Here is a 26,988-nt window from a genome sequence, read left to right on the forward strand (position 1 = left end):
CGCAGGTCAAATATCACAAATCTTTGCATAACACGTCTTAAACCAAACTGACAGCAATAGTGCGAAATAGCACTCATAATATACTCACACGCAGTTACTTATGACCTTCAACCTATACAGTAGATAGGTTAAAGAATATTCATGTTAACAAATTAGCATGTATCTGTCAGACCAGATTCGACCTCCCGAGTGTTGAAAAGAGTCGGGATAGAAGCGTGACACTGAACTCTTAAACTAAAAATCAAGTTTCAGTAAACAAAAAGCCCCCGGTATACAAAAACGTGCCAGCTTTCCAGTATTACGATTGAGCAGATTGCAGCAACGCGTGGCAGCTCACTCCATGACGCCATCGTCTCGTTACAATCAGTGCTCTCCGCGATACTCAACCTTGAACTGTGGTCCATTCTCTCGACATCTCAGAAATTTCCGCTCATAAAGAATTCCAAAAATTATAAAACTAAACACATCAAAAAATACGTGTATAACAGCTTGTAAATCTAAACCACTACAGCAAATTCAACAGCTCCAGACAGTAGTCAATCTGTCATCAAAAAAGGCTCAACGAAGATGCTGTCAGTGCCTATGCAGAAGTGTAGGTGCTAGATATAACGTACATTGTTCAACACCGAATGCGGAATCTGTTTTTCATCTGTTTCCGGCGCTAAACCATAGATTCCGCGTTCGATGACATAATATCGCCAACATTCTAACCAAGTCCTCAAGCTACGTCACAAAGTTCCAAGTAGTAATATGTACGCATCACGCTCTGTCCATAACGTCCTGTCCGAGCGCTGTTCAAGTCCATAACGGTACAGGCAGATAGTTACCAGAGTCAGATTTTTAAAGCCCAGTATTTCAAACACTAGCGATCGTCCAGAAATATTCTTAGCTGTTCTAAACTTGTACAGAGGTAAGATATCTTCAATTTCAGTTTTTTTTTCCCTAAACGAATTTTAAACAATAATAATTGCAAGTAGTTCGAATCCCGATTACGCAACAACAAATAAAATAATCAAGTTTACTTGAGCTACGCAGCTTCAGGTCATTAGATGGAAAGCTGTGAGAGGAAGAGTTTAGTTGAAGTATCGGTAGATCATTAGCCATTACCTTGTTTCCTCTTCTGACTAAATGATGCATGAAATAATGCCTTTTATTCGCTTTTATTTCGATGTTCATTTACATTCTTGAACATAAATGGCGCAGAAAATAAAATAAAATGCGAATATTATTATTAATAATAACATAATATTAAAATTAATATCATTTTGAGTATTATCATCTATCACACAGTTCGTTTATAATGTTATATTGATATAAAGTCCAGCTTTAACTGACTTTTGAACTCTGAACTCAAAACTTTATCAAGATCAATGAAAAACGGTCTCATTATTGCTACACTAAAACCCAAGTGGGATTTTTAACCGTAAACTCCACCGCACTACCCAGTTGAAAGTGTTTTCCTAATGTCAAGGTAAAAGACTAAACCCAGTTTCAACCTAAAACACCAAAACCACTGTAAACCTAAAAGCACGAATCACAATATTATGCTGAAAGTTCAACCGTTAAGTTAACCTAAAATATAATCCTATATTAAACCCCAAAAGTCTAATTAAAATTTCAAATTTAATTTGAAATTGGGATTAGGCATTTCTCCATTTTACAATGTAACTGTAATCCCAATCTGAAACTTAGTCTAACACGAATGTAAAACTAAAACTTCATCCCAACATTAATTGAAACCTACCTTAAAGTTGAACTGAAATATTATCCACAATGTAAAACTAAAACTAAGAAATAATAAACGATAAAACAGGCTGTAATCTTCAAGTGAGCTGAGTGTGCTGATATTTTCATTTAAATTGTTGAATGCAATTAAATATATCCGTAAACTGATGATCTGTTTATATAAATAGGAGACGGAATATATCATTTTTAATACATCATATTTCCTAACGATTAGAAATCAAGAGAAATAGTAAAATATATGACCTTTAATAATCTACTTTTATTTCGCATTCATTAGTGGCACATTTAACCTTCTTTTTACAGCAAACGACTAAAGCTGAGGCTTGTGCTCTTTAACCTTGTACACACATCAAGGTGAATGTGGAAATAATAGCAAGAAGTGACCATTTTATCATTTAGAACAAAAAAATACAAACGTTTAACATAGAATATATCACATTTATATTTAAATAACGTGGCTGTAATTTATATATACTAAATTCTAATATTGATGTACTTACATCAGTTAAGAGAACGCATTGCATTTGAAAGCCTCGTGTAAGTTGAATCTCCATGTACACGCGCAATAAACATGTTGCACACTGCATCATTCAACTATTTACGTGAGCGAATCTGAAGCAATTGCGTTACAGAAAATTGTGCAACAGAGACAAGAACTTTGCAATATATACTGTATATGCATATGTATATATATATATATTATATATATATATATATATATATATATATATATATATGTATATATATATATATATATATATATATATATATATATGTATTTATATATATATATATATATATTATGTATATGTATATGTATATATATATATATATATGTATACGTATATGTATATGTATATATATATATATATATGTATACGTATATGTATATATATATATATATATATATATATATATATATATATATATATATATATATATATATATATCTATATATATACGACTAGTTTCATCGGTATTCCGACTTCTTCAGGTGAGTAAGAAATAACATAAGACTTATAAAAATAACAAGGTAAAAAGCATGGACTTTCTGGCTTAATAAAAAGAAGCAGAATAGTAACAGTCATATTTGAATAGGTGACCGCGTGCTACTATTGGCATGAGTTGAATGTGTGTAACAGCTAATTTTAGAGCGCCAGTACTAAATTACTGCGCTATGGGAATCAGGCAAATTGTAGCTCAGATTGTTGTTCAAGTGTGAAGGGTACAGAACTATTTCTTTTAATTCTATAATACGTCTTTCAAATTCATCCTTGCATATATATAAATTGGTAGTGCGGTTCCAATTAACTTGGTGTAGCCGTTCTTCAAGGTTAGAGTTTGCGGAGAAGAGCACGTGACTGGAAAGGGCGCTCGCTCGTGTTCTACTGTAGGAGATGTCACGTCTATGTTCCTCAAAACGAAGTGAAACAGATTTATCTGTCTGGCCAAAATAAGGTCGACCACAGTCGCACATAACTTTATAAACACCAGGAAAATGCAGTTGGTTGTGTTTTGATTTTGGTCGACTCAGAAAAAAACGAAGTTTTGGCAGAGTAGTATAGTCGGTCTTTATGTTGAATTTCTTCAAAATTCTAGATAGTTTTCAGGTAAGAGAGCTGATAAATGGTAACTGTATATGAGTGATAGGGTTGGATTCTTCTTCTTGTCGAGGTTGTTGGCGTGGTCTCAAACGTTAAGTGATGTTACGAGAAGAATATCCATTATTTAAGAAGGTGTTTTTCAGGAAGTTAAGCTCTGTTTGAAGGTCTTCTTCTGTGGAAGTGAGACATCTTGCTCGATGGGCAAGGGTGGAGATGATGCCCAGTTTCTGAGGAGGAAAGTGATGAGAAGAGCCATGCAAATATCTATCAGTGTGGGTGGTTTTGCGAAAAATTGAAAATTTAAGACAGTCAGGTGATCTACTGATCTTGAGATCTAAGAAGGGGAGAACGCCGTTAATCTCTAGTTCTGAAGTGAATTTAATGTTCTGATGTTGATTATTTAAATGGTTTAGGAAGTTTTGAGGTTCCACCAAACCATGTTCCCAGATAAGGAAGACGTCATCAATGTAGCGTAACGACAGTTTAGGTTTTAAAGTAGCTATAGAAATAGCTCTCTCTTCAAAATCTTCTAAAAAATTGTTAGCTAAGACTGGGGCTAGAGTGCTGCCCATAGTAGCTACCCCGATAGTTTGTTTATATATTTTATCTTCATAGCAGAAATAGCCCGAATTGATGCAGTGAGTTAGAAGAGCAAATATTTTTTTAGAAACTTTGTCCTTAAGAAGAGTCGGAACTTCATCTGTAGGTACATTCGTTAAAAGAGACACGATGTCAAAACTCACCATTCTGTCAGAGGCTATTAGATTTAAATTTTTTATTTATGAGATGAAATCTTCAGAGTTTTTGATGAAGGAGGAGGAATTGCCATCTAAATGTTTTAAAGAAGTTGCAAGATATTTAGACAGATTGTACGTGGGTGAGTCAATACCTTTCACAATAGGTCTTAGAGCAGTGTCAGTCTTGTGGATCTTAGGCAGGCCATACAAACGAGGAATAAGAGAATGGAGAGAACGGAGATATAGTCTTTTGTGTCTAGGAAGTTCAGAAGTAGATTTTCGAAGATTGTTTGAACGGTAATGAAGTTTTCTTGTGGGATCACTTTCTAGAATAGAATAGGTATCAGAACTTAATAAGTTGTTAATCTTTGAACGATAGTCAGATTTGTCTAAGATTACTGTCGCATTCCCTTTATCACATGTAAGATAATAATGTCATTGTTGTTACGAAGCTGGTGGATTGCTTTTCTTTCTGTCGGAGATAGATTATCTGTAGGACGCCGATTGTTGTTTATAGTAAAGATGGCATCGATCCTAAGTAGATTCGAAGTTTGTTTTGGTAACTGCGCAGCTGCCTTTTCAAATTTTGTAAGAAAGAGTTCCTTAGGAACTCTTTCTTACAAAAGAAAGAGGTTGGAGGTCGGAGAAGGAACGAAGTTAAGACACTTAGAGAGTACGCTAAGTTCTGCAGGCGAAAGAGTGTGTGTGAGGATTTGTTAATCACAACATTTTTTAGATTTTGTTAATTGATATGGGATTGGAGAGTTTGCTCCTGTCTAAGTTGGTTGAATTTTCTGATAAGAATTAATTTGTTGGAGAGTTGCGATCTAGAAGCACGGAGAGAGAGCTCATGTTTTAATATCAATCCAGGACCTGTTATCTAAAGATGAACTTAAGATATTTTCAAAAAGAATCTCTTTTACAGAACAAAGAAGCTAACGTCGGCTTGGTATCTGCAATTCTTTCATTTAATAAATCAAGTTTAGCCTTGCGGTAGATATTATAAGCACGTTTAGTGCGAATCGATTCTTTGAACTCTGAAACCTTTGGGATGACAGAGTGGAATTTGCATCTTTTCAGAAAAACTAACCTATTAATAAAAAGTCCAATTTTTACCAGAGTTTTTTCATAATCCTTGATATGATGTACATTAACCTCGTCAGAAGGTAGATACTGTATATATTGTTGTAATTAGGATTGACTCGGGATGTATACATTTATAAGATTAAAATTTAACTTACTAGAACCCGAGCAAGTATAACAAAAATCTTTAATAAATCACGACTAGTTTCATCGGTATTCCAACTTCTTCAGGTGAGTAAGAAATAACATAAGACTTATAAAAATAACAAGGTAAAAAACATGGACTTTCTTCTTATGGACAAGGTTTCTGAAAAAAATATTTGATCTTCTAACTCACTGCATCAATTCCGGCTATTTGTGCTATGAGGATAAAATATATAAACAAACTAGCGGGTTAGCTATGGGCAGCCCTCTATCCCCAGTCTTAGCTAACATTTTTTAGAAGATTTTGAAGAGAGAGCTATTTCTATAGCTACTTTAAAACCTAAACTGTGGTTACGCAACATTCATGACGTCTTCCTTATCTGTGAACATGGATTGAAGGAACTTCAAAACTTCGTAATCCATTTAAATAATCAACATCAGGACATTAAATTTACTTCAGAACTAGAGATTAACGGCGTTCTCCCCTTCTTAGATCTCAAGATCAGTAGATCACCTGACTGTCTTAAATTTTCAATTTTTCGCAAAACCACCCACACTGATAGATATTTGCATGGCTCTTCTCATCACTTTCCTCCTCAGAAACTGGGCATCATCTCCACCCTTGCCCATCGAGCAAGATGTCTCACTTCCACAGAAGAAGACCTTCAAACAGAGCTTAACTTCCTGAAAAACACCTTCTTAAATAATGGATATTCTTCTCGTAACATCACTAAATATTTGAGACCACACCAACATCCTCGACAAGAAGATGATTCCAACCCTATCACTCATATACAGTTACCATTTATCAGCTCTCTTACCTGAAAACTATCTAGAATTTTGAAGAAATTCTACATAAAGACAGACTATACTACTCTGCCAAAACTTCGTTCTTTTCTGAGTCGACCAAAACACAACCAACTGCATTTTTCTGGTGTTTATAAAGTTATGTGCGACTGTGGTCGACCTTATTTTGGCCAGACAGATAAATCTGTTTCACTTCGTTTTGAGGAACATAGACGTGACATCTCCTGCAGTAAAACACGAGCGAGCGCACTTTCCAGTCATGTGCTCTTCTCCACAAACTCTATCCTTGAAGAACGGCCACAGCAAGTTGATTGGAACCGCACAACCAATTTATATATATCTAGGGATGAATTTGAAAGACGTATTATAGAATCAAAAGAAATAGTTCTGGACACTTCACGCTTGAACAGCAATCTAAGCTGCAATTTGCCTGATTTACATAGCGCAGTAATCCAATACTGGCGCTCGAAAATTAGCTGTCACACACATTCTACTCATGCCAACAGTAGCACGTAGTCACCTATTCAAATATGACTTACTATTCCGCTTCATTTTATTAATATATATATATATATATATATATATATATATATATATATATATATTTATTTATTTATTTATTTATTTATATACATCAATTTGTAGTATTAACTCGGAATTGGGATATGTTCATATTTATATGTACTGACTATAACCGAGACTAGAATAACAATTAAATTTATTCAAAACGCAACATGTTTCATCGGATTGTCCGACTTCTTCCGGCGTGGGAACATAGAAAGCCAGTAAACACTATAAGAAACATCGTATCACTATAAAACGACTATTATAAACTTCAGTTAGCTTTGAATTGTAGTTACAGTCCGTGTTGAAGTTCTATTGTTAAATAGCTGCGTGCGTCTGATTTCACGCGTGTGCCAATATCGAATAGCAGAGCTGAAAGAGTCCGGTAGATTATAACTAAGGTTATTATTTATATGATGAGGGTCCATAACAATTTCCTTAGATTCGACTATGAGGCGTTCTACCTTGTCATGCCATATATGAAGGTTTGAAGTTGTTGTCCGGTTTATCTCATATTGACGGCCTTTATCATTTGTGTTTACTGAAAACAGTACATGGCTTGACAGGACACTTGCGCTAGTTCTTTTGTAGGCAATGTTCCTCAGGTGTTCTTCCAGACGTAGGAGGATGGATTTTTCAGTTTGGCCATAGTATTGTTTCCAGCAGTCACACCTGATTTTGTACACTCCTGAGAATTGCATATGATTGTGAGCCTGTTTGTATTTGCTTAAAATGGATCTTAGTTTAGGAAGAGAAGAGAAGCAGGTTTTTATGTTGAACTTTCGCAAAATTCTTCTTAGTTTCGTGGAGAGGGAGGTGATGTATGGTAAGAAGATATAACCTTTGGGGTTGTCTTGTGTTGTCTTATGTGTACATGTATATTGCAAAGGCTAACATTGTACATTACGTTGATTTGATATTAAGTTTTAATGTAACAGAATGTTAAAAATATTTCTGCCTGAAGTTAAGAGATTAGGCAAGATTATGTTGGCGACTTAATAATGAACATAGATATTGAAGGTTATTCAGATGTGGAGATTTTTCCACCAAAACTGAAGGTCAGTTATTCACAGAAGATTCGGGGGTCTCCGACCCTAAAAAAACAAGGAACTTCTTAATCATGAAAAAGAGCTCTTGAGAACCTCTAAAATGGGGAGTTTTTGTCTTGCTGCAGTTCTTTGACCCGCTCGGAGTTCCGAGATTTCGTTGGATCGTGATCCCGAAGCACGGGGAAAATCAGGAGAGGCAGATTATTCTACGGAGATGTACTTTCACTAACGGAACTCCGGGAAGAGTATTACACCAGAACGACCGCAAAAAGCCGTTCAGCAAAGGACAGTATATAGGACGGAGGACAGCAGTCAGCAGAACCGCCACAAATCTTCAAAGCTGGTAGTACTGCATATGTTTCTGCGAATTTGCGAGTAGATTCCATTGTATTAACGCTGACGTAATGATTATGAATTGTATGTCCGCTGAATGTAGCTTTGTTAAAATAGTTGTACAGTATAAGTCGCTATAAGAAATAATTGAGGCTGAGAATTAGCTATTGTATATTGAGAAGAATGTTAGCCAAAGATATAAATTGTAACAGCCAGTAAATGCTCAGATTTTGACGAGCAAGTTATTTAAGCATTGTGAATAGCTGATCTAAGTTGTAAGGTTGCGAAATGAGCTTAAAATGGGCATCAGAGAAAAATTGTTCAGTTGTATAATATATATATATATATATATATATAATAATTGTACGTATATATATATATATATATATATATATATATACGTACAATTTTTTTCTTTCCATTTGATTTATGACCTCCGTAAAATCGATTTAGGAATTTTTTAATAAAATTTTGCCGCATCGAATTTTGCAGTGTCATGAAAATGTAATCGTGTTTCTAAAAAACTATAAGTGATAGGAAAATTTTAAAAAGATATTTTAAATCAGAATGATAAATTGAGTACGAATCATGCAAAGCTAGAAAAGGAAACCAAAAAAATTAAAATTTATGGGATAGTATTTTATCTTTGAGAGCTTTTTTGTTATTTTAAGCGTAAATATATAATACATTGCATCTTCCAGGAGGAGTACTGGACACCATGCAGGTACCAGTGTAATACTACTACTAATAATTTTAAACCACAGTTTATTATCTTTCAAAGGAATTTTATGAGATTAGGGTGTACAATTTGTTACATGTTATTCAAATTATTATGATTAGGACAATGCAATACTATAATTAATGTAAAAATTAATAGTAATCCTGACAAAAACAATTTACAGTTATTACAGTTTTACATTAAAACAGTTAAACAGCTATGTTTCTATTTTGCCATTTATATTTTAATTTTACAGTTTAATTTTATTCACAATTCACATAAGCAATTACTTTTTTTTTGTCAAGATGCAATAGATAATGCAAAATGCATTTATTTCACTTTTCACATTAGTAGTTTTACTTGTAGACGGAAAGTTACTTGAGTTACATTCGTATTAGTAGTAAAAGTACTAATACAAATGTATTAGTAGTTTTACTTGTAGACGGAAAGTTACTTGAGTTACATTCGTATTAGTAGTAAAAGTACTAACACAAATGTAGTAGTAGTTTTACTTGTAGACGGAAAGTTACTTGAGTTACATTCGTAAAAGTACTAATACAAATGTATTAGTAGTTTTACTTGTAGTCAAATATCAAGCCTAACGCAAAGTAAAACCTAAACCTTCACCGTAATATCTTATTAAAACAACTTTAAAGTAAAACTATAAAACTTCAACCCGAATGTAAAATTAAGAACCGATGAAAATGATCTTAAAATTGACTTTCACGTAGGAGTGAGCGAAAAGCGCTGTTTCTTTAATTAAATTGGGGATAAGTTAGTAATTGTCAGTAAGTAACGCAATTAAATATATTCGTAAACTGATGATTCATCTATACAAACATGATGGAATATATCATTTGGAAATCTCTTTTCGTAAAGAATAGAAACTGAGAGTAATAACGAAATATATGACTTCAAATAATCTCCTTTTACTTTACATTGGTTAATGGCATTTTTCTCCCTGTCTTTGCAGAAGTAAATAATGCTGAGTTGAGTTATTGACCTTGTGCAAACGTGGAAGGTGAAATAGAAATTCTTGCACAATTCCTTCGTAAATACGAATAAGCACATCTTGTGCGCTCATTTAGTCGTTTAGAAGATAAAATTGAAATACTTATCAGCGAATACATCAGATTTGTATTTACAAGGGCGCAATTTTAATTTACATTCTAAATTATGAAGTTGGCGTTCTCGCATTACTTAACAAACGGTGGAACTGTATTTGAAAGCAAAGTGTAAGTATAATCTACACGTCTATCTGGACTAAAAGTGCAGGGCTTGATGACTATACTTGAAATATTGAAGTACTTAACTGTAGAAGATAGAGAGGACTGCATTTCGGAGAATTGTGCAAGAGGGGTATCGCAGATGTACATATTTGTCTATATGTACATCTGTTAATACTATAACCCAATTATAGCATTAATTACATTCATTCGGAATTAAAAAGGAAGTCAAAAATTAAAAAGAGATATTCCAATTTTACTTACTGTCGTTAATAGTTTTAGACAGATAAATACATATTTTTTTATTTATTGTTATTATCAACAATTCCAAAAGACTTATCTGCTCTCTACATATTGATTATTACCGTATTGAAAATAATAAGCAGTTATAAAAACGACAGTTTGTTTCACTCGAGTTATATTCGAAAGAAACAAACTTTTGTTTTTATAACTGCTTATATTTATTTATTATTATTATCACTTTTTATAATTGCTTATCATACTGTGTTAATGAAGAAACTGCTCTTTGCAGTTTCTTTGTTAACATAGTACGGATTTCATTGATCTGTAGTAAAGTCGACCTTGTATAACAACAACGAAGAAAGTGCTCTTTTCAATCTCTTTATTCTCCTAGATAAATGACTTGCGTGTGGAGGAAGGGAGAGAGGAGAGGAGATTAATTGAGTTGAAAAAAAATTTTTTCTAGACCAGAAATAGGATATGTATACTGCTGTATTCATATCTTGCATACAGATACATTTTATCTAACAAATACATTTTTTTTATATTTATTATTATTATTATCAACAGTTCGAAAACATTTATGTCTTTTTTGTAGAGCAGCAGAATATGTTTACTGATGTATTCATATCCTGCACAATAAGTAAGGTATCGTGATTTTAATGAAAAAACGAAAACCATCAAGGGAACTTTTCTTTATCCCATAATTTTCTTTGTCCCTGTATACAGTATACATTTCATCCGTGATTGGTGTTTTTGGCAAAAATGCACGTTGTCTGCCAATAAAACAAAATAACGGACCCAATACATGCAAGCCACTGCAGACAGTTAAAGGCACACAATTTGTATATAAAGTTCTATTGAAATATGTAACAATTTCACACAAAACTTACAGTGAATTGGATATTCACTTTATTTTTCTTTATTTCAACAGATGGATAAGGATAAGGAATCCCCTAAACCTTTTTTTCCAAGCACATTATCGAGAGGAGGATGCTTGTCTATCTTGCACGGATCAGATATAAACATATATGGTGGAAAATGGTTGTTATCACTATCTGAGACATGCCTTGAAAGCGGCTGGTCGCTGGCAAGAAAACTTGTAACGAAAAATTTTTTCCAAGAAGCACAATGCATGTGGAAAGAAGGAAATGAGTATGGGATGATTGCCCTTTTTACAGACGACTTCGAAAAGATTAATTCTATCATGAAAGAAGCAGGTTTACTTCTCGAACTGTTCAAGTTTCCTGAAGTAGTGTATCGTGATTTTAATGAAGAAACGAAAACCATCAGGGAACTTTTCTTTATCCCATAATTCAGAAAAAGGTAATTTACATATACTGCTATAATCATTGTACTTTTCAGAATAATAAATTGCAAATGAATTTTTTTTCTTTTTATTATCTATTAACAAATGAAGTACTTCGTAAATATTTCATGTTATTATTATAATAAAAAGAATTTTTGAGTATATATATATATATATATATATATATATTTAGAGCATCCTCTAATAATCTGATGATGCGTGATCTATAAATACTGTTTTAGCAATGTTTTAGTTTTAGTAATTACACAGTAATGATTAATTACTATAATAGTTCATGAAAGTGAGGAGGAGGTGTGCTACTAATGATAATCGACGATCACAGCGCAGTTAAAGTTGAGACCTATCGCTGCAATACTAGTAACAGTATTCCATGTCGCTGTGAGGTTATAGTAATCTGCTGTGATGTGTAGTTTAACAAAATCAAATACATAGTGGAGTGCTGTTACAGACCTAATGGATCGGTTGCAAATAAAGATAATGGGTTAGAAACGATAAATCACAATTACGGACTTTGATTATCTGAACAGTCATTTGGGTACCATTAAAGTCCCACGAGAGAAATACTAGTGAATTTATTGAGCTGTTACGCGACACCTTTATCAAGCATCTTATGATCAGAAGGAACTCGAGGTCAAAGCATAAGATCTGATGTAGTGGCAGAGAGGGATTTCAGTTATGGTCGTAACTATTGTTCCTGAGGATGGTGACAGTGATCATGAGGTACTGATTTTTGAGAAATGCCTAAGTTAATGAATATTCCATTCAAAACAGGATTACATGCTGCATTGTGGCTTTGCTAGCTAAAGACAACCCAAAAGAATTATATCTTTATGCTGCAAGTAAAAGGAAGAATGAACATCTAAGAATAACTACTGAATGTAGATACTGTGCAGGTGAGAGATGCAGAAGAGATTGGTCAACTAATTAGCAACCTTTTGTTACCCATTCACTGGATGAAGAAATTTATGTGCAAGAGTAGGAGGTACTACAGCTGTTGCACAAAATGAATAAGATTTCAACAAGGGACTGATGGGATATCAGCACTAATTCTGAAAACGTGTTCAGCTGAACTGGCTATTCCTTTGATCAGGATATGATCTGAGCCTCAGAACGGCGGAGATTCCACAGAAGTGAAAAGAATTTATGGACGAAAGAATGTAATGGTGCAAAGTCGATGTATTAAAGTAACGACCTATCAGTAGCATTTCGGTGGTGGCGAAGAATTTGTAAAAGTTCATTAGGAGTCACATAGAAATGGATTGGTGGAGAAGCTATACTTTCCAATCAAAAAGAAAAGGAAGACCACGTTTCAGTAAACACGCTCACATTCTATATTAATGTCACCATTGTGTTAGACAAGAGGAATGGGTACACCATGATTCTTTCGGATTTTTCCAAGGCTTTTCACAGGATACAGCATGGAATAGTATTGAATAAATTGGAGAATATAGGTTTGGAGTATAAAATATTAGCATGGATAAATGGATGTCTGACTGGCTGATATCAAAAAGTGTTACATAAGGGATGTGATTCTGCAAGACTTAAGATGAATAGTGTTGTACAACAAACATCAATCTTTGGTCCATTGCTATTCAATCTACATATTAATGACTTTGGGAAGGATTTGAAAGGTACTGCATCATTTTAAAAAATTTAAATGATGCAGTACCTGGAATGGTTTCAATATGCTGCAATTGTGGCATGGGAAAATGGTTGTCATTTCAAGGTTAGTAAATGTAACGTCATCTACTTTAGTGTGATATGATATCCAGTTTCATATTATATTGGTTGCATTATACTAGAATAAGCTGGTCAGACTAGGGATCTTCGAGTTTAGTGGTATAGCAAATACAACTCAGAGAATAATTGACAGCATAAGTGACAATAATGATATTATTGTCACTTATGCTGTAACAGATCATTTACTGAAAATAAAAACATAATTTTAAAAAAAAATGTTTTTTTTTTCACTTACCATTTTTTCCACACCAGTTTCTTATTCCTACCCAGTTTTTGGGGAGATAAAAAGACAAAATTGGCACTGGTTCTTCGAGCTCTCCTTCAGGTGGGAGTGGATTGGAAACATTTTTCTCACTGGAAGTGACTGATGTTGATGGCTGACGGGAAAGGGTCTGGGTATTCTGTTTGCATACTGTAGGTTCAGGATGTGACAGCCGAGGCTCCTGTTGCTCTCCTTCTGTGTGAGCCATTTGGTTTTTCAAACCTAAATACTTCTGCAAAACAGTCAAATATGCTTTTACTTTTTCATTGGGATGTTGATTTCCCATTTTTATAATGGCACTAATCTCATCATCTAGAATAAATAATTCACGCTCCTCTGGTGATTAGAGAAGCATAAATTTTTTAAACATACGATTCATTTTCTAATAAATGAACTCAATAAAGGAACAATGATACTGCCTAATAATGGGAGCAGTGCTCCCCCGTGCTGCAAAATCAATTTTCTTCTAGTAATGAAGGGAAGCGATTTGTTGCTTAGTGCTCTTATAATTTTTTTTTCCTTCATAGGCGTGACTTCTGGTGATTATCTAGTGGAATATTGCCAGATATAACATTTTTGCAGATTTCACAGAGCAACATTATTTAGTGGGAGGTGCAGTGTTTTAGAGCATCATTTGCCTGTTTGGGAGAGGAATGAGATAAGTACTTGATAAGATACTCATATCGTTTGAGTCTGTCAGCCATTCGGGAATTTACACTGTGTTGGATTCTTCTCCTGGTAAGATCCGTGCCTTAAGCATAAAATATCAGGTGTTTCCTGTCTAAAGTCTAAAATTAAATATCAGTGGGGTTCCCAGGTTGCGTCTTTATAAATCTCCACTAACAGACTCGTATGCCCTGGAAGCACTTGTGAAGCTAAATGAGAAAATTGTAAAATCTCGAGGATTTTTAAATGCAATAACATAATGATGGCTATTGAGATAAATTGTCCGAAAATGTGTTCCTTGAAAGAATAAATTTTATATCAGTTAGAACGGCACTGAGGTTACGGTGATGTGAACCTTTTATGAAAACATCAGCTATATCCATGCTGTCCTTAGACTGGTGAACCAAATCATCGATTATGAGTAAATTTCTGACATTTGAATCAAATTCAGGTAACTTCAAACCATTCACGAATTCTATATTGGTAAATTTTTTAAATTTTCACTGTAACAGTATACGATTCGCTCTGGTGGTGGTTTGATTAGTTGATTACAATGTTCTATGAGAGACAACATGAATGTTGTTTTTCCTGACTGAGTAGCTTCGGAAATAATGCATGTAAATGGATGTATGGGCATCCATAGACTGTGATTATTTTTATATAATTAGAAATAATGTAAAAATAGATACATACTTGTTTTTAATACCAGTAAAATTTTCCCATCAATATTTTTTTTATCACAGTCACTATGTAATCATTCCAAGACGAATTTTTTTTAATTCTAAACTTTTTAAATTCTAAGAAAAAAAAGAACTATTGTGTAATAATAGTAACAATAACAGCAATGTGAAAATTGCACAAGAGAAAGGTGACACTGCGAATTATCATGTGGGAAACAACCATCGATTTTTTTACATACCAGGTAGAATGTTGTTTAGTTTTCTGTCCCATAGATGGCATCTTTTGCTTATGGGGTATGTGAGTGTAAGGAATTATCCTTTAAAATACCCATAAGGAAAAGTGCATGTGTCTGTTGATACTCTGCCCTTCGAAAAAGTGCATCCAAATCTTTTTGTTACGGAGATCGTTTTGAGTTGACAGCTTCATTTGTCTGTATGGACAAAAAATGGCATAGGAATTTGATGTTTAGTGGCTCACCCCTTACTGCTGCTATCATAGATTATAGATTAATATCAGTGGCCACACAAGAATTTAAAGTAATGCCTTTGCAATTGGTCACAAACTTACCCCCCCCCCTCCCGAGTTCTGTAGGAATAAGATTCGGGACCTGTGGTAACAAATTCAACAATAACTTCAGAGTTGAGTTCATCGCCTAGCTCACCAGTGGATGGTGAGTAATCACCCAGTTTTTCAGTGAAAATGACAGAATCGGTATCTGTATACAAAAGCCTTCTTTGCAAAGGTTCCATAACCTCTGTAGGCGGCTACAAATGAAGAGATGACAGCATTCCCTTTCCTATTTTCAGGCTCGGCACCTTCAATAGGAGAGTAGGCAACCATCATCTGCTCTTCTGAAACTAACCTGGCATCTTGGATAACTTTACTGTTATCTAAAAATAGTTCTACGAGGTCTTCATAATAGGAAATCACCTGGGTCCGAGTTCTTGACATTCTAATGTCAAGCCTTCCCCATAGGGAATTCAAACAAAGCTTAGCAAGCAAACGTTTACCAGGGTTTTTACTGATGTGTTCACTATTTAATATAATACCTTCCCTTTGCAAAAACTCATCCAGAGAAGCTTGTCGGTGTTTTACTTCAGGCCATCCAGATGAGTCCTGTTTCAGCTTCAGAAAGGTATCAATGTAGTGAGCAAAGAAGTTTTCTTCACCTTCAAATTTTTTAGAAAAATGCCACACCTGATAAAATTATAAAACTTTATAACCATGAGCACATGCTAAATCTAATTCTGGAGTGCACCAAAAACATGTAAAAGATTGGTCCATATCAGAGCACGATGGAACCATTTCAGAAGCACACATCCCACACAAGGGGAAGATTATTTTTTGTTCACTGTGATTGGCAAAACCGGTAAAAAAGAGTTCATCAGGTGCTTCCACTTTTGCATGGCAAATACCAAAGTATACCTCAGGACTATAGTCGAAAATTATCGAGAATAACTTCGGGAAGTCCCATAGAAAATACTTGGTATTTCATTGCCCATGGATAAAGGCTATTGAAGTTCAAATAGCAAATTACTTCCCCTTCTGATTGAGTTTTGTGATACATTATGTAGTAATCAGTTCTGCCACCATGCACAGCACAGCACTATGAGGTAAAATGGGATCTGGAATTTTAAGAGCAGCAATATAGTTTTTCATGTCTATGTTTTTTTGAAATTTCCATAATTAGTTGGCATTCACAAATTGAGACCACATAGAGTCCTTTGCTAAGAAAATATTTTTTGTGATCCTTTGTTTCCTCAAAAAGGGAAACATCTGTGTTTCTGTATGGCTGGAAAGTACTTGATCTAGGGCATTGTCGACATCCATGGTGGAAACAACCATAGAATTCGCATAAAATGTTTCCACTTTTCCCATCGACAAAATAAGGTCTGATGCAGACTCCCCCCAACAGAACATGCATGTTGTTGTGGTGTTTTTGCCATTTGAGCCAAGCCAAAGTCTTTTGACTTTGCACATTTGCCCCCCACCCCCTCTAACCCAAAGCAGGAAGTATGGCCAAAATGTTAGGTTTTTAAAAAGTTCTGGAGACATACTCTCAAGCCTACTCCTGCAATTGTTATGTCATGGAGAAACGGGTCAATCTGGATGAGCTGCATGAAGAGAGAGTGAAAAGTGTTGCAGCTGTCAAGCAAAAGACACATGTCATCTTTTGTATATGCTAACAGTTCTGTTTTCAGACAGTATTCATTGTCTAGCCGACTTTCGTACCAATTCTCGAACTCTGTACGAGCTTCTTTTGTCATAAATTCCAGCTGGAAAAATGATTTTTCAGGGATGGCTGAAAAATCCAGCAAATCGGATTTATGAAACTTATGAGGAAGGAAACCCTTATGAACGTCTAGCAGATCGAACATGGCTGGGAGTTTCCTGAGAGGTACACTAATGTATGAAAAACTATCAAGAAATATGTTTAATGGATCATAATATACAGCAAGTATCTTCGATCCAACAAATGCTACATGGGACAGGAAATTTTTAAAATTTCCTGCCCCATGCCCAGTTCAAAAAGATATTCCAAAATAAAATACCCATCAAAACCATGAAAACTGTGTATAATGACATGGATATTTTCGTTTTTTGGTTTGATAGTCTGAAGGATCCTAACCATTTCTTATTATTGACAGAAAATAACACAGTTTTCACCCCAGAACCCACATTTGTGACTACCAAAATCAACTAAATAATACTGAAACATGATGATGATTTTTGCAATAGTTCCTACCACTCCGTTTCATGATATTATTGACAGAAAAGAACTCATCTAAAATCACAGTTTTCACACCAGAACCCACATTTGTGACTACCAAAATCAAAATTTTAAATCGAGTTTTGACACAGAAACTATTGCAATAGTTTCTGTGTCAAAATAGATCAAAGAAACATGCTTATTTGATATCTCCAATTTTTGCACAAAACAGTGATATTTAGGGTGATCTATTTTACAGTAGTTTTATTTTATTATTATTTTGCAGTAATTTTCAGATGGACAGACGTGGCTTTATCTGTAGAGAAAGCAGTCAAACATTGTCTGCAATGATGGATTTTTGGACAAACATTGTTTTGTATGGGCAAATTCAGACATTTGTAGCGACATAAAAATCTATTGCATGACCTGCACAAAAGAAGGTCCTGCACACTATGAGTGGCATTTGTGCAACAGCAGATGCATACATTTAAACATTTATGCATTTGCAATTCGATTGGGTTTTTGAATTTTTTATGCAACTGGGGCAATAATAGTTAATCCTAAACAGAGCTGGCACACTATGCACAAAATCATAATGAGAAAAGCGAAATAAGAGACAAAAATAAGAAAAGGCATCAACTATCCTTTGGATACTTACTTCAGAGAGCAACATGAATGGTATGCTCTCTAAGCTGGATGCACTAACACCCAACCGAACGTGAGAAAAAGTTCCTAAACTCGATAAATAATGAATGATCTCATTAAGCATATTTTTGAATTTTGAAGACATTTTGAAAAACGACTCCGATGGGAGGAGTTCAAGGTCACGAAATCTAATATGATACTCCATTTGATGAGTTTGATATTTGATAGAGAATCGTGAACGACCCACCGAAACTGTATAAAATTCCCCATTGAGTGAGGGCTCAGTTCTAGAAGTAGAAGGAACTTTAGTTTCACATCCAGATTGTGGATATAAAAATTGTGGGGGTCCTGGCTCTCACCTGCCACACCAGCGACTGTTACATGAGGACTAATGCCATGAACTGTGCATTATTCATTTTCTCCTGCAGATGTGTCTGTGAAATCAACTTCTACAAAAATAGGCACATGATTATACACAATCCTGTTACTATCAACAAATACGAATTACAGATGATTGCTAATTAAAAAAAATTACTTTCTAGATTTCAGAGATCTCTTTTAGAAAATAAATACATGTTACTCATTATAAGGTGTTTTTGCAATTTTGACACTATGCGATCTAACACAATTTTACTAAACAACCACCCTTAAAATCTTTCTTAAATCACCCTAACAAGGAAAAAAATATAATGACTTATGGCAATTTCACAATACACAACAGTTGGAAATATTTTAATGAACATGTTTTTTTTATTTCAAAACCGCCTTATAACTTATATTAATAACTTAGACAAATATTTGCTAATGTAGTCACTAAAAATCCCTCTACTTATGTTAATATTTCAAATGACAATTGCTATGTTTAAGATATGCAAAAGAAACAACTTACTTTCTCTCCAGAATGCCTCATATTGCAACTAACGAAGTTCTGTAACCAAATACATTTTCAAATATAACTGAAAAGACCAATGTCTCTGAATCTTGTAAATGTGTATTTATAAAGAATCATAACCAATTAAAAACTGAAAACAAGAACACATGACATCCTGTAACCGTAGAACTCTTCGATCACATGAAGTCAAATTCTATACTTTGGTAGTTACACTAATCAAAACAAATACACCATCTACTTGAAAACAAGAAGTGATTATAAAATCCTTAATCAGGAATGAATAAAGATTAGGATATGTGTGTCACAATGAAAAAATGACTTGAATGCTAAAATCACTTAGTCACATCACTAAGCATGGGAAACAATTTAAGAAATCATACCTTTGAGCAACACTGTTAGAGAGCAATGATAGGGTGTAATTAGTTATTGAGAAAGTGTCTAAACTAAAATTCCCATAGCCAGAAAAGGAACAAAACACCTATATGGGAAAATTCGTATATCCCCCGAGGACTAACGTGGACTAATCCATACTCTAAACATCACACGTGTAATCTAACCATTTATTTTAATACAGTAACAATTTCCCACGATCAGGAACTAATAAAGATTTGGATATGTGTCAAAGTGAAGGAAATCACGTGAATGTGACATACACACCCATGGAAAATCATGCCTTTGAACATCACTACAAATGTTAAATAAGAAGAGTAAGAAACAAAAAATAGTGTATTTTTCACTTTATTTAATTTCTGTATGTTAGATTCAGAAATACAATATTCTAAATAACATTTCAATAATTAAATATACTTAAGGAATTGACAGCATATACTAGAAATATAAATTAAATCAACTTTGATATACACTTTCCAATATTTTGGCAATATCACGTTGCCATCTTCATGGGTACTTAAGATAAAGACACATGCACGCAAGTACTACACAACAGCAAATGAGAAACGAAGTGAGAAAGCTACCATTTTCCTAAAGTCCTGATGGCCCCCTGGTAGGCTGTATTAGGTGTTCTTGGCCTTTGGGCTGAAGTTCTTCTGATGTATGTTTCCCAAATTTGGGGCAGTCTCATGCATCCAAATTTGTTGAGGTTTGGCATGTTCCTAAGGACTCAGGCTGATTCCATGAATAGTCTTTCATATTTGAACTTGCTGCGGTGTACTACTGTGGCTTTCTTCCACCTCATTCTGTGGCACATATCCAGAGCATGGTCTGCAAGCCCAGAGTGGCTGTACTGGTGAAATCGGATATAGTACTTATGTTCTGAGATTCTGATATTTGATGTCCTTCCTGTTTGGCCAAAATAGGAAAATGTACAGCTGCAATTAACCTGGTATACACCAGGTTAATTGCAGCTGTACATTAACCTGGTATAGGTCTAGGGGAAGTGGTGTTGGTCTTTAGTTGAGCAGATAAGGGATGCAAATTTTCTATATGGTTTTATATTTTATATTTTTATTATATGCTGCCAAATCCTTAAGTATTTAATTATCATGTTTAACCATCGTATAAGCCGTACTACAAGAATTACTATCATCCACGGAGATTTCATCATATGCAAGGCCCGCCATTACGGCAAACTCAAGCTGAAGTTATCTAGGCAACACTGAATCATCTGGCCTTCCTGAAACGCTGCTGGGATAATCAGGTAATCCCAAATTGTGTAAAATTTACGCACCATTTCTTTTCACAGACAGCTCTCCGTGTCTATAACCACGTGAGCCAGATTTTGCTATCAGAGCAAATTAACGTTACATGCGGTTCCCTAGCCTACATAAAGAGAGATATTTTAGCGCTAGAGAAAGAGCTTTCAAATATGCTAAATCACGAACGTTTGGTCAATTCTACATGATGTCTCGTGCACTGCGGCAAATAAAGAATTCGAAAAAATATAGAGTCGACATATCAACAAGTTTGATAAATTAAAAAAGAACTCGACATCCAAACCAAAACTACAAACCAACACTGTAGTTAGCCTTTCTTCAGTTATCTTGAAGCTTGAAGCACTTAATGCTCTGTCACATGGTCACAACTTTGCCATTGCTCCTAGGAAATTACCTACCGAGGAATTAATGATCCAGATTGAACGCAGGATTCGGCACTTTCCAAACCACATTGCCAACGATATTACATTGGATGCAGCCTGTGTTCTCACAAAAGCAAAATCACCAAAAACCAACATATCCAATAGTGAATACAAGTCTCTACAAGAAATGAAGAAAAACAAAGAAATAGTTATCACCAAAGCTGATAAGGGGAACACTACTGTGGTACTCGATCATACTGACTACACAGGTAAGCTTAATGCTTTACTATTAGATCGAACTACTTACCTCCCCATTGAATACAATCCCACCAACTCACAAATTAGAAAACTTCATAGGCTCCTTAAGAAGGTCACTTCTTCGTCTGTGGAGATTACTAACAGACTAAACCCATATAACTCAAGACCCCCCCCCGTATATAGGGGCTTCCAAAAATACATAAAGATAATGTGCCATTACATCCCATAGTGGATGGCATTGATTCCCCCACTTACAAACTATCTAAATATTTAGCCTCCCACTATTCTGGCAACACACCATCACACATAAAACACTCAGCCCACTTCAAAGACAGTATAGAAAACCTTACACTCCAACATAATGAAATAATGGTCAGTTTTGACGTCTCCTCCTTATTCACAAATGTCCCCCTCAAAGAAACCATAGGGCTAATCCAAGCTAAATTTCCTCCTGATATCTTAGCCCTATTTCAGTTCACAACGAACTGAGGCTATTTCGTTTGGCAGGAAAAATTCTACAAACAGATAGCTGGGACAGCCATGGGTTCACCACTTTCCCCATCCTTGGCCAACTTCTTTATGGAGACTTTTGAAGAGAAATCCTTAAACTATGCCCCACAAAACCTACCATATGGCTACGCTACGTTGATGATGTGTTCGCTATTTGGCCACATGGCCCGGATACACTCCTTTCCTTCTTAACACACTTAAACAACCAACACCCTAGAATCAAGTTCACCCTGGAAAAAAGAGGAAAACAATAGCCTCCCCTTCCTAGATACACTAATAACCCGCCAATCTGATGGACCCTTGGTTTTCTCAGTTTATAGAAAACCCACCCATACAGGCAGATACATTCACCAACAATTCCCCCCCCCCTCACAAAAATATGGAGTTATTAAGACTATTCAACAGGACTTGAATTATTCAACAGGACTATTCAACAGGACTATTCAACAGGACTAAACTAATCTGTTCAAATGACCAAGCCCTAACCACTGAATTAAATCACATCGTTAACACTTTCTCAGCCAATGGCTACCCCCCAAAGAAAATCCAAAAATTACTGAAACCAGTTATCCACAACCCACCTCCCAAAAAAGATTACTCTAAGTCCATCACATTCCCTACATCCAAGGCACCTCGGAAAAAATCAACAAAATCCTAAAAAAAACATGACTTGATCTCTTGTTACAGACCATATAGAAAATTGGCATCCCTTATCCGCTCCACTAAAGATTAACCAGGTGTGTACCAGGTCCCTTGCAACAGTAAATTGTCCTACTTTGGCCAAACAGGCAGGACAGCAAATTCCAGAATCTCAGAACACAAGGACTACATTCGATTTCACCAGTACAGCTACTCTGGGCTTGCAGACCGTGCTCTGGATACTCGCCACAGAATAAGGTGGAAGAAAGCCACAGTAATACACCACAGCAAGTTCAAATATGAAAGACTCTTCATGGAACCAGCGTGATTCCTTAGGAACATGCCAAACCTCAACAAATTTGGATGCATGAAACTACCCCAAATTTGGGAAACATGCATCAGTATAACTTCAGCCCAAAGGCCAAGAACACTTAATATAGCCCGCCAGGGGGCGCACCATTAGGAATTTAGGAAAACGGTAGCTTCCTTGCTTCGTTTCTCATTTGCTGTTGTGTAGTACTTGCATGTAGGTGTCTTTATCTTAAGGTCCCATGAAGATGGCAAATTATCATGTTTAACCAGCGTATAAGCCTTTCTACAAGAAATAATATTTCAGTCAGATAAAAGGTAACATAGAAATTAACAAAGTATACTACAGAGCTAATATTCATTTGAAATAATAAGAAATAACTATTCATTTCTGGTGGCAAAAGACTTTTCTAATACGAAAACGCTAACGGAGAATTCTAAACCCAGTCAGAGGATGTCACACGTAAGCACGACAAAATTGCGACTGGAAATGAGACGTTAAAGATAACACAAATGAAACAAATCTACAGTTGGGGAAAAATAAATTCACACACAATTTATTTATTTATTTATTTTGTTCAGTTATTCTGTTTAGAATAAGTAGTTAAACTGAATTTTAAAAGTAAGTCATGAAAGGATAAATTGAGATTTACACTTACCACCATGCGAAAAAACATAGCTGGAGCCACACATTGCGAATGAAATTAATGAATAGTACCAAACGGATAGAAATCTAAAGAAAGAAATATTCAACTAGATTTTCAGGTTATTTACAGAAATTTCATTCTTTCAACCCATGTGTTTTGTTTGTGTTATGATGTGGATATATGGTTATAATTCAACTATTTTGGAATGTCGATTGCCATTCAGAAGCGCCATTCTGGAGAGAACGTAAGTTAATCTAAATTAGCATTAGAATTTTTCTAGATTACATACAAAAGTGCTTGTAATCCATTAAAATCTCAGTTTATTTTTTTAAAAAATACCGTTTGGTTTTGCATTCAAAAAAGAACTTATTTTTATCTCCAATCCCGGACATCATCTCTTGAAAAAAAAAGTGTGTGGTTGAGGGGGGAACACAAGTGATAGCCTATAATTAATTATTCAGAAAAATGTCTAAATGTCTAAATGTTGCTGCCAGCTCTTGATTCTAAACTAAGAATTCCCATACTCATTTATTGACAAGAGAACTGTGTGTGTGTGTGGGGGGGTGCGTGCGTGCAGGGGAACAGCAGTGATAGCCTATAATTAATTATTTAGAAAATGTCTAAATGCTGCCGTCATCTCTTGACTCTGAACTAAAATTACCATATTCAGTAACATAAATGAAATGCCCCTAATCTATATTGGACAATTCGTGCTGCCAACTACAGACAAGCGAAAACACGTGACGACATTGGCAGATGTGTGCCACCCTGGGAAATTCCAAGATATTTTATCTTTAACCACCACCCACAATACCAAACGTGAACAAAAACACACTACGTGATATCACTGACACATATGTTCCCCAGAAATTTCGAAACTCTTAACGTTACGATTCCTTATCTCTAACCATCACCCACAATTCCATACGCAAACCATTTAGTTATCTACATCACATAACAACACTCATCCATGACACTGACATCGCTTTCCCCATTTACCCTACCCCTATTTGGTTTAAACTGCCCCACCAATCACGACACGAATCCTTATCCACTAATATCTTCCTTTTCCATTCAAAACAATAACGTCACTTATTTACAACTAACAAATTACGTCACTTATCTACATCTGATAACAACACACATCCAGGACACTGACATCGTTTTCCCCATTCGCCATACCCCTGTTTGGTTAAAAGTGTCCCACCAATCACGACACGAGTCCTTATCTCTAATCAACACCAACATCCCATACACGAACAAAAACATACAACCTGACATCACTGACACGTGTCCCCAGAGAAATTCCAAACATTCCACACTCATAACGTCACGCACCGCATCACACACAAAAACGTCACTGATCTTATCAGCCAATCACGTCACGATTCCTTATCTTATCTTGATCTTGATCTGGTTATCAATGACCGAACTACTACTGTTGTTTTAATAATCTTAGCTGTCAGTGCAAAAGGCATCGATTTTTTAGTTATTTGATGCCATCCTCGTGTCTGTGACAAATAAATTTACTTCTTCTCATTTACCTTATGTTTTACATTTTGTTGTATTTACTTGTTACAGTTCTTATTCGAATTTGTTTTAAAAAATAATGTTACTCTTTTTGGGGTAAAAAGTAGTTATTTTGAATAGTTCACTATCAGCATTATTTCCCAGTCTGTGTCAAATTGATTTTAGCAAAACTCAGTTCTGTCTGATCTCTCTCAAGAAAGAATTCACTTTCCTACCCCTTAGCTTCACTAATACTCTAATGTCCAACCACCATCAGATTTCTCTTCTTGGACTGATCTGCATCTCCGATCTTTCCTGGCACAAACATATTTTGACTATAGCCTCTACAGCTGCAAAAAAACTTGGTCTACTTTTTTTGCAGAAGACAACACTTCACACCTTCACAGCGGCTAACCCTATACGAAGCACAAATCAGCTTAGCCATGGAATATTGTTCCCATATTTGAGATGGTGAACCAAGATCCTTTGTAAACTGGTCGATTCTATCCAGAACAGGGCAATCCAGATAATTAATGATCCCTCTCACACAGTCCTTCAGTTTCCGCCTTGTGCCTCTTCTATAGATATTTACATGGACAGTGCTCTGCTGAATTGGCCACATTAATTCCTCCACTCTTCTCGAAATTCAGTAAAACAAGAGCCACTTCTAACCAACACCTTACAATTCGCCTAAAACACACCGAAGAAACTTCACTGTCTCCTCTTTCATCCCATCTACTTTTGCCCTTTGGAAGTCTCCCCATTCTGCCCCCCACCACAGACTACAACCGCAATTTTGGCAAAATGTGAACAGATTCCTCCTTTCTCCTGATCCTCTTGTACACACACACACACACACGGCACTGATCTGATGTAGGTCTTGTGTCCTTTCGTGTGTGGGTCAGATAGAAAAAAGTATTGGGGCATGTAGGAGATTGATAGGAACGCAATCTTCATCTATTTAGTCCCCATTTTCCTATTCCTTTCCACACCCCCAACACCTTTTCCATTTCTCGAATGTTGTGTTAGGATATATGCTCTTTCTCATTAATTAAGAATCGTTAAAGTGCAATAAATAATCAGAATTCATTTAAAAGTAATTTATATAAATTAGCAATGATAACGTTGATAATTGAAGTGTGTTAGTAACAGCACTCTCATTTGTTTCTTTATTTCAACAGACGGATTTTTCATCATCAGGAATCGCCTACTTCTGTCCTAAAAAAACATTCGGATTATTTTATAGCCTCTGGGCTGTAAATAAAAACGATGATTATGAATTGGACAATAAAAGCAACAAATACGGAGGAAAATGGGTGTTACATCGATATGCTAATTGTGAACAGAATTTCAGACTCACACAGCTGGATCGCAGTTGGCAGAAGGCAGTGAATCTCGTGTGTAAGGGAGAATTCAATGCCGTGCAAAGTACACTTAAAATCGACAATATTGGTTGTGAAGGAACGTTGATGTTTCCCACGAAAAATTACAAAGATACAAATGATGTATTAGAAAGAGCAAAAAAGATTGATGCCTCTCGTTTTGAATTTACCACAAAAATAACATATGTAACTGATGAAACCAGTGACCAGAGAAAGAGTGACAATGACGAAGATAAAGGGAAAAGTCTTTATATGTATAAAACGTATAAGAAAAATGTCCTTTATGAAAGTAAGGACGAGAAGTGGATTCCCATCACCAAATGAATGTAGTCCTATGACCATCTTTACGATTACTGCAAAGAAATACTGATTTATGGTAGCAATATAACCATAATTAATAATTATATATAATCTTAATTAATAGCTATTAGATATCTGCTTATTTAGTAATTCTGTATTTATCATGATTGCATTAATTAATATATATTTCTATTTTAATAAGATTCTGGTTTTAATTATCAA

At 35.1% G+C, this 26,988-nt stretch overlaps 1 long non-coding RNA gene across 1 annotated transcript; it reads left to right on the forward strand.

Annotated features, from left to right (window-relative positions):
- Positions 1-557: 557 nt before the first annotated feature.
- LOC150106568 (uncharacterized) lies at positions 558-26,988 on the forward strand. Its single transcript, XR_016548318.1, has 3 exons — positions 558-910; positions 11,186-11,577; positions 26,266-26,988. It is a non-coding gene; the product is annotated as an uncharacterized LOC150106568 (long non-coding RNA).

Source organism: Typopeltis vanoorti, chromosome 5 (assembly GCF_054136105.1).
Source record: "Typopeltis vanoorti isolate ZY-2024b chromosome 5, IOZ_Tvanoo_1.0, whole genome shotgun sequence".
NCBI classification, from domain to species: domain Eukaryota; kingdom Metazoa; phylum Arthropoda; class Arachnida; order Uropygi; family Thelyphonidae; genus Typopeltis; species Typopeltis vanoorti.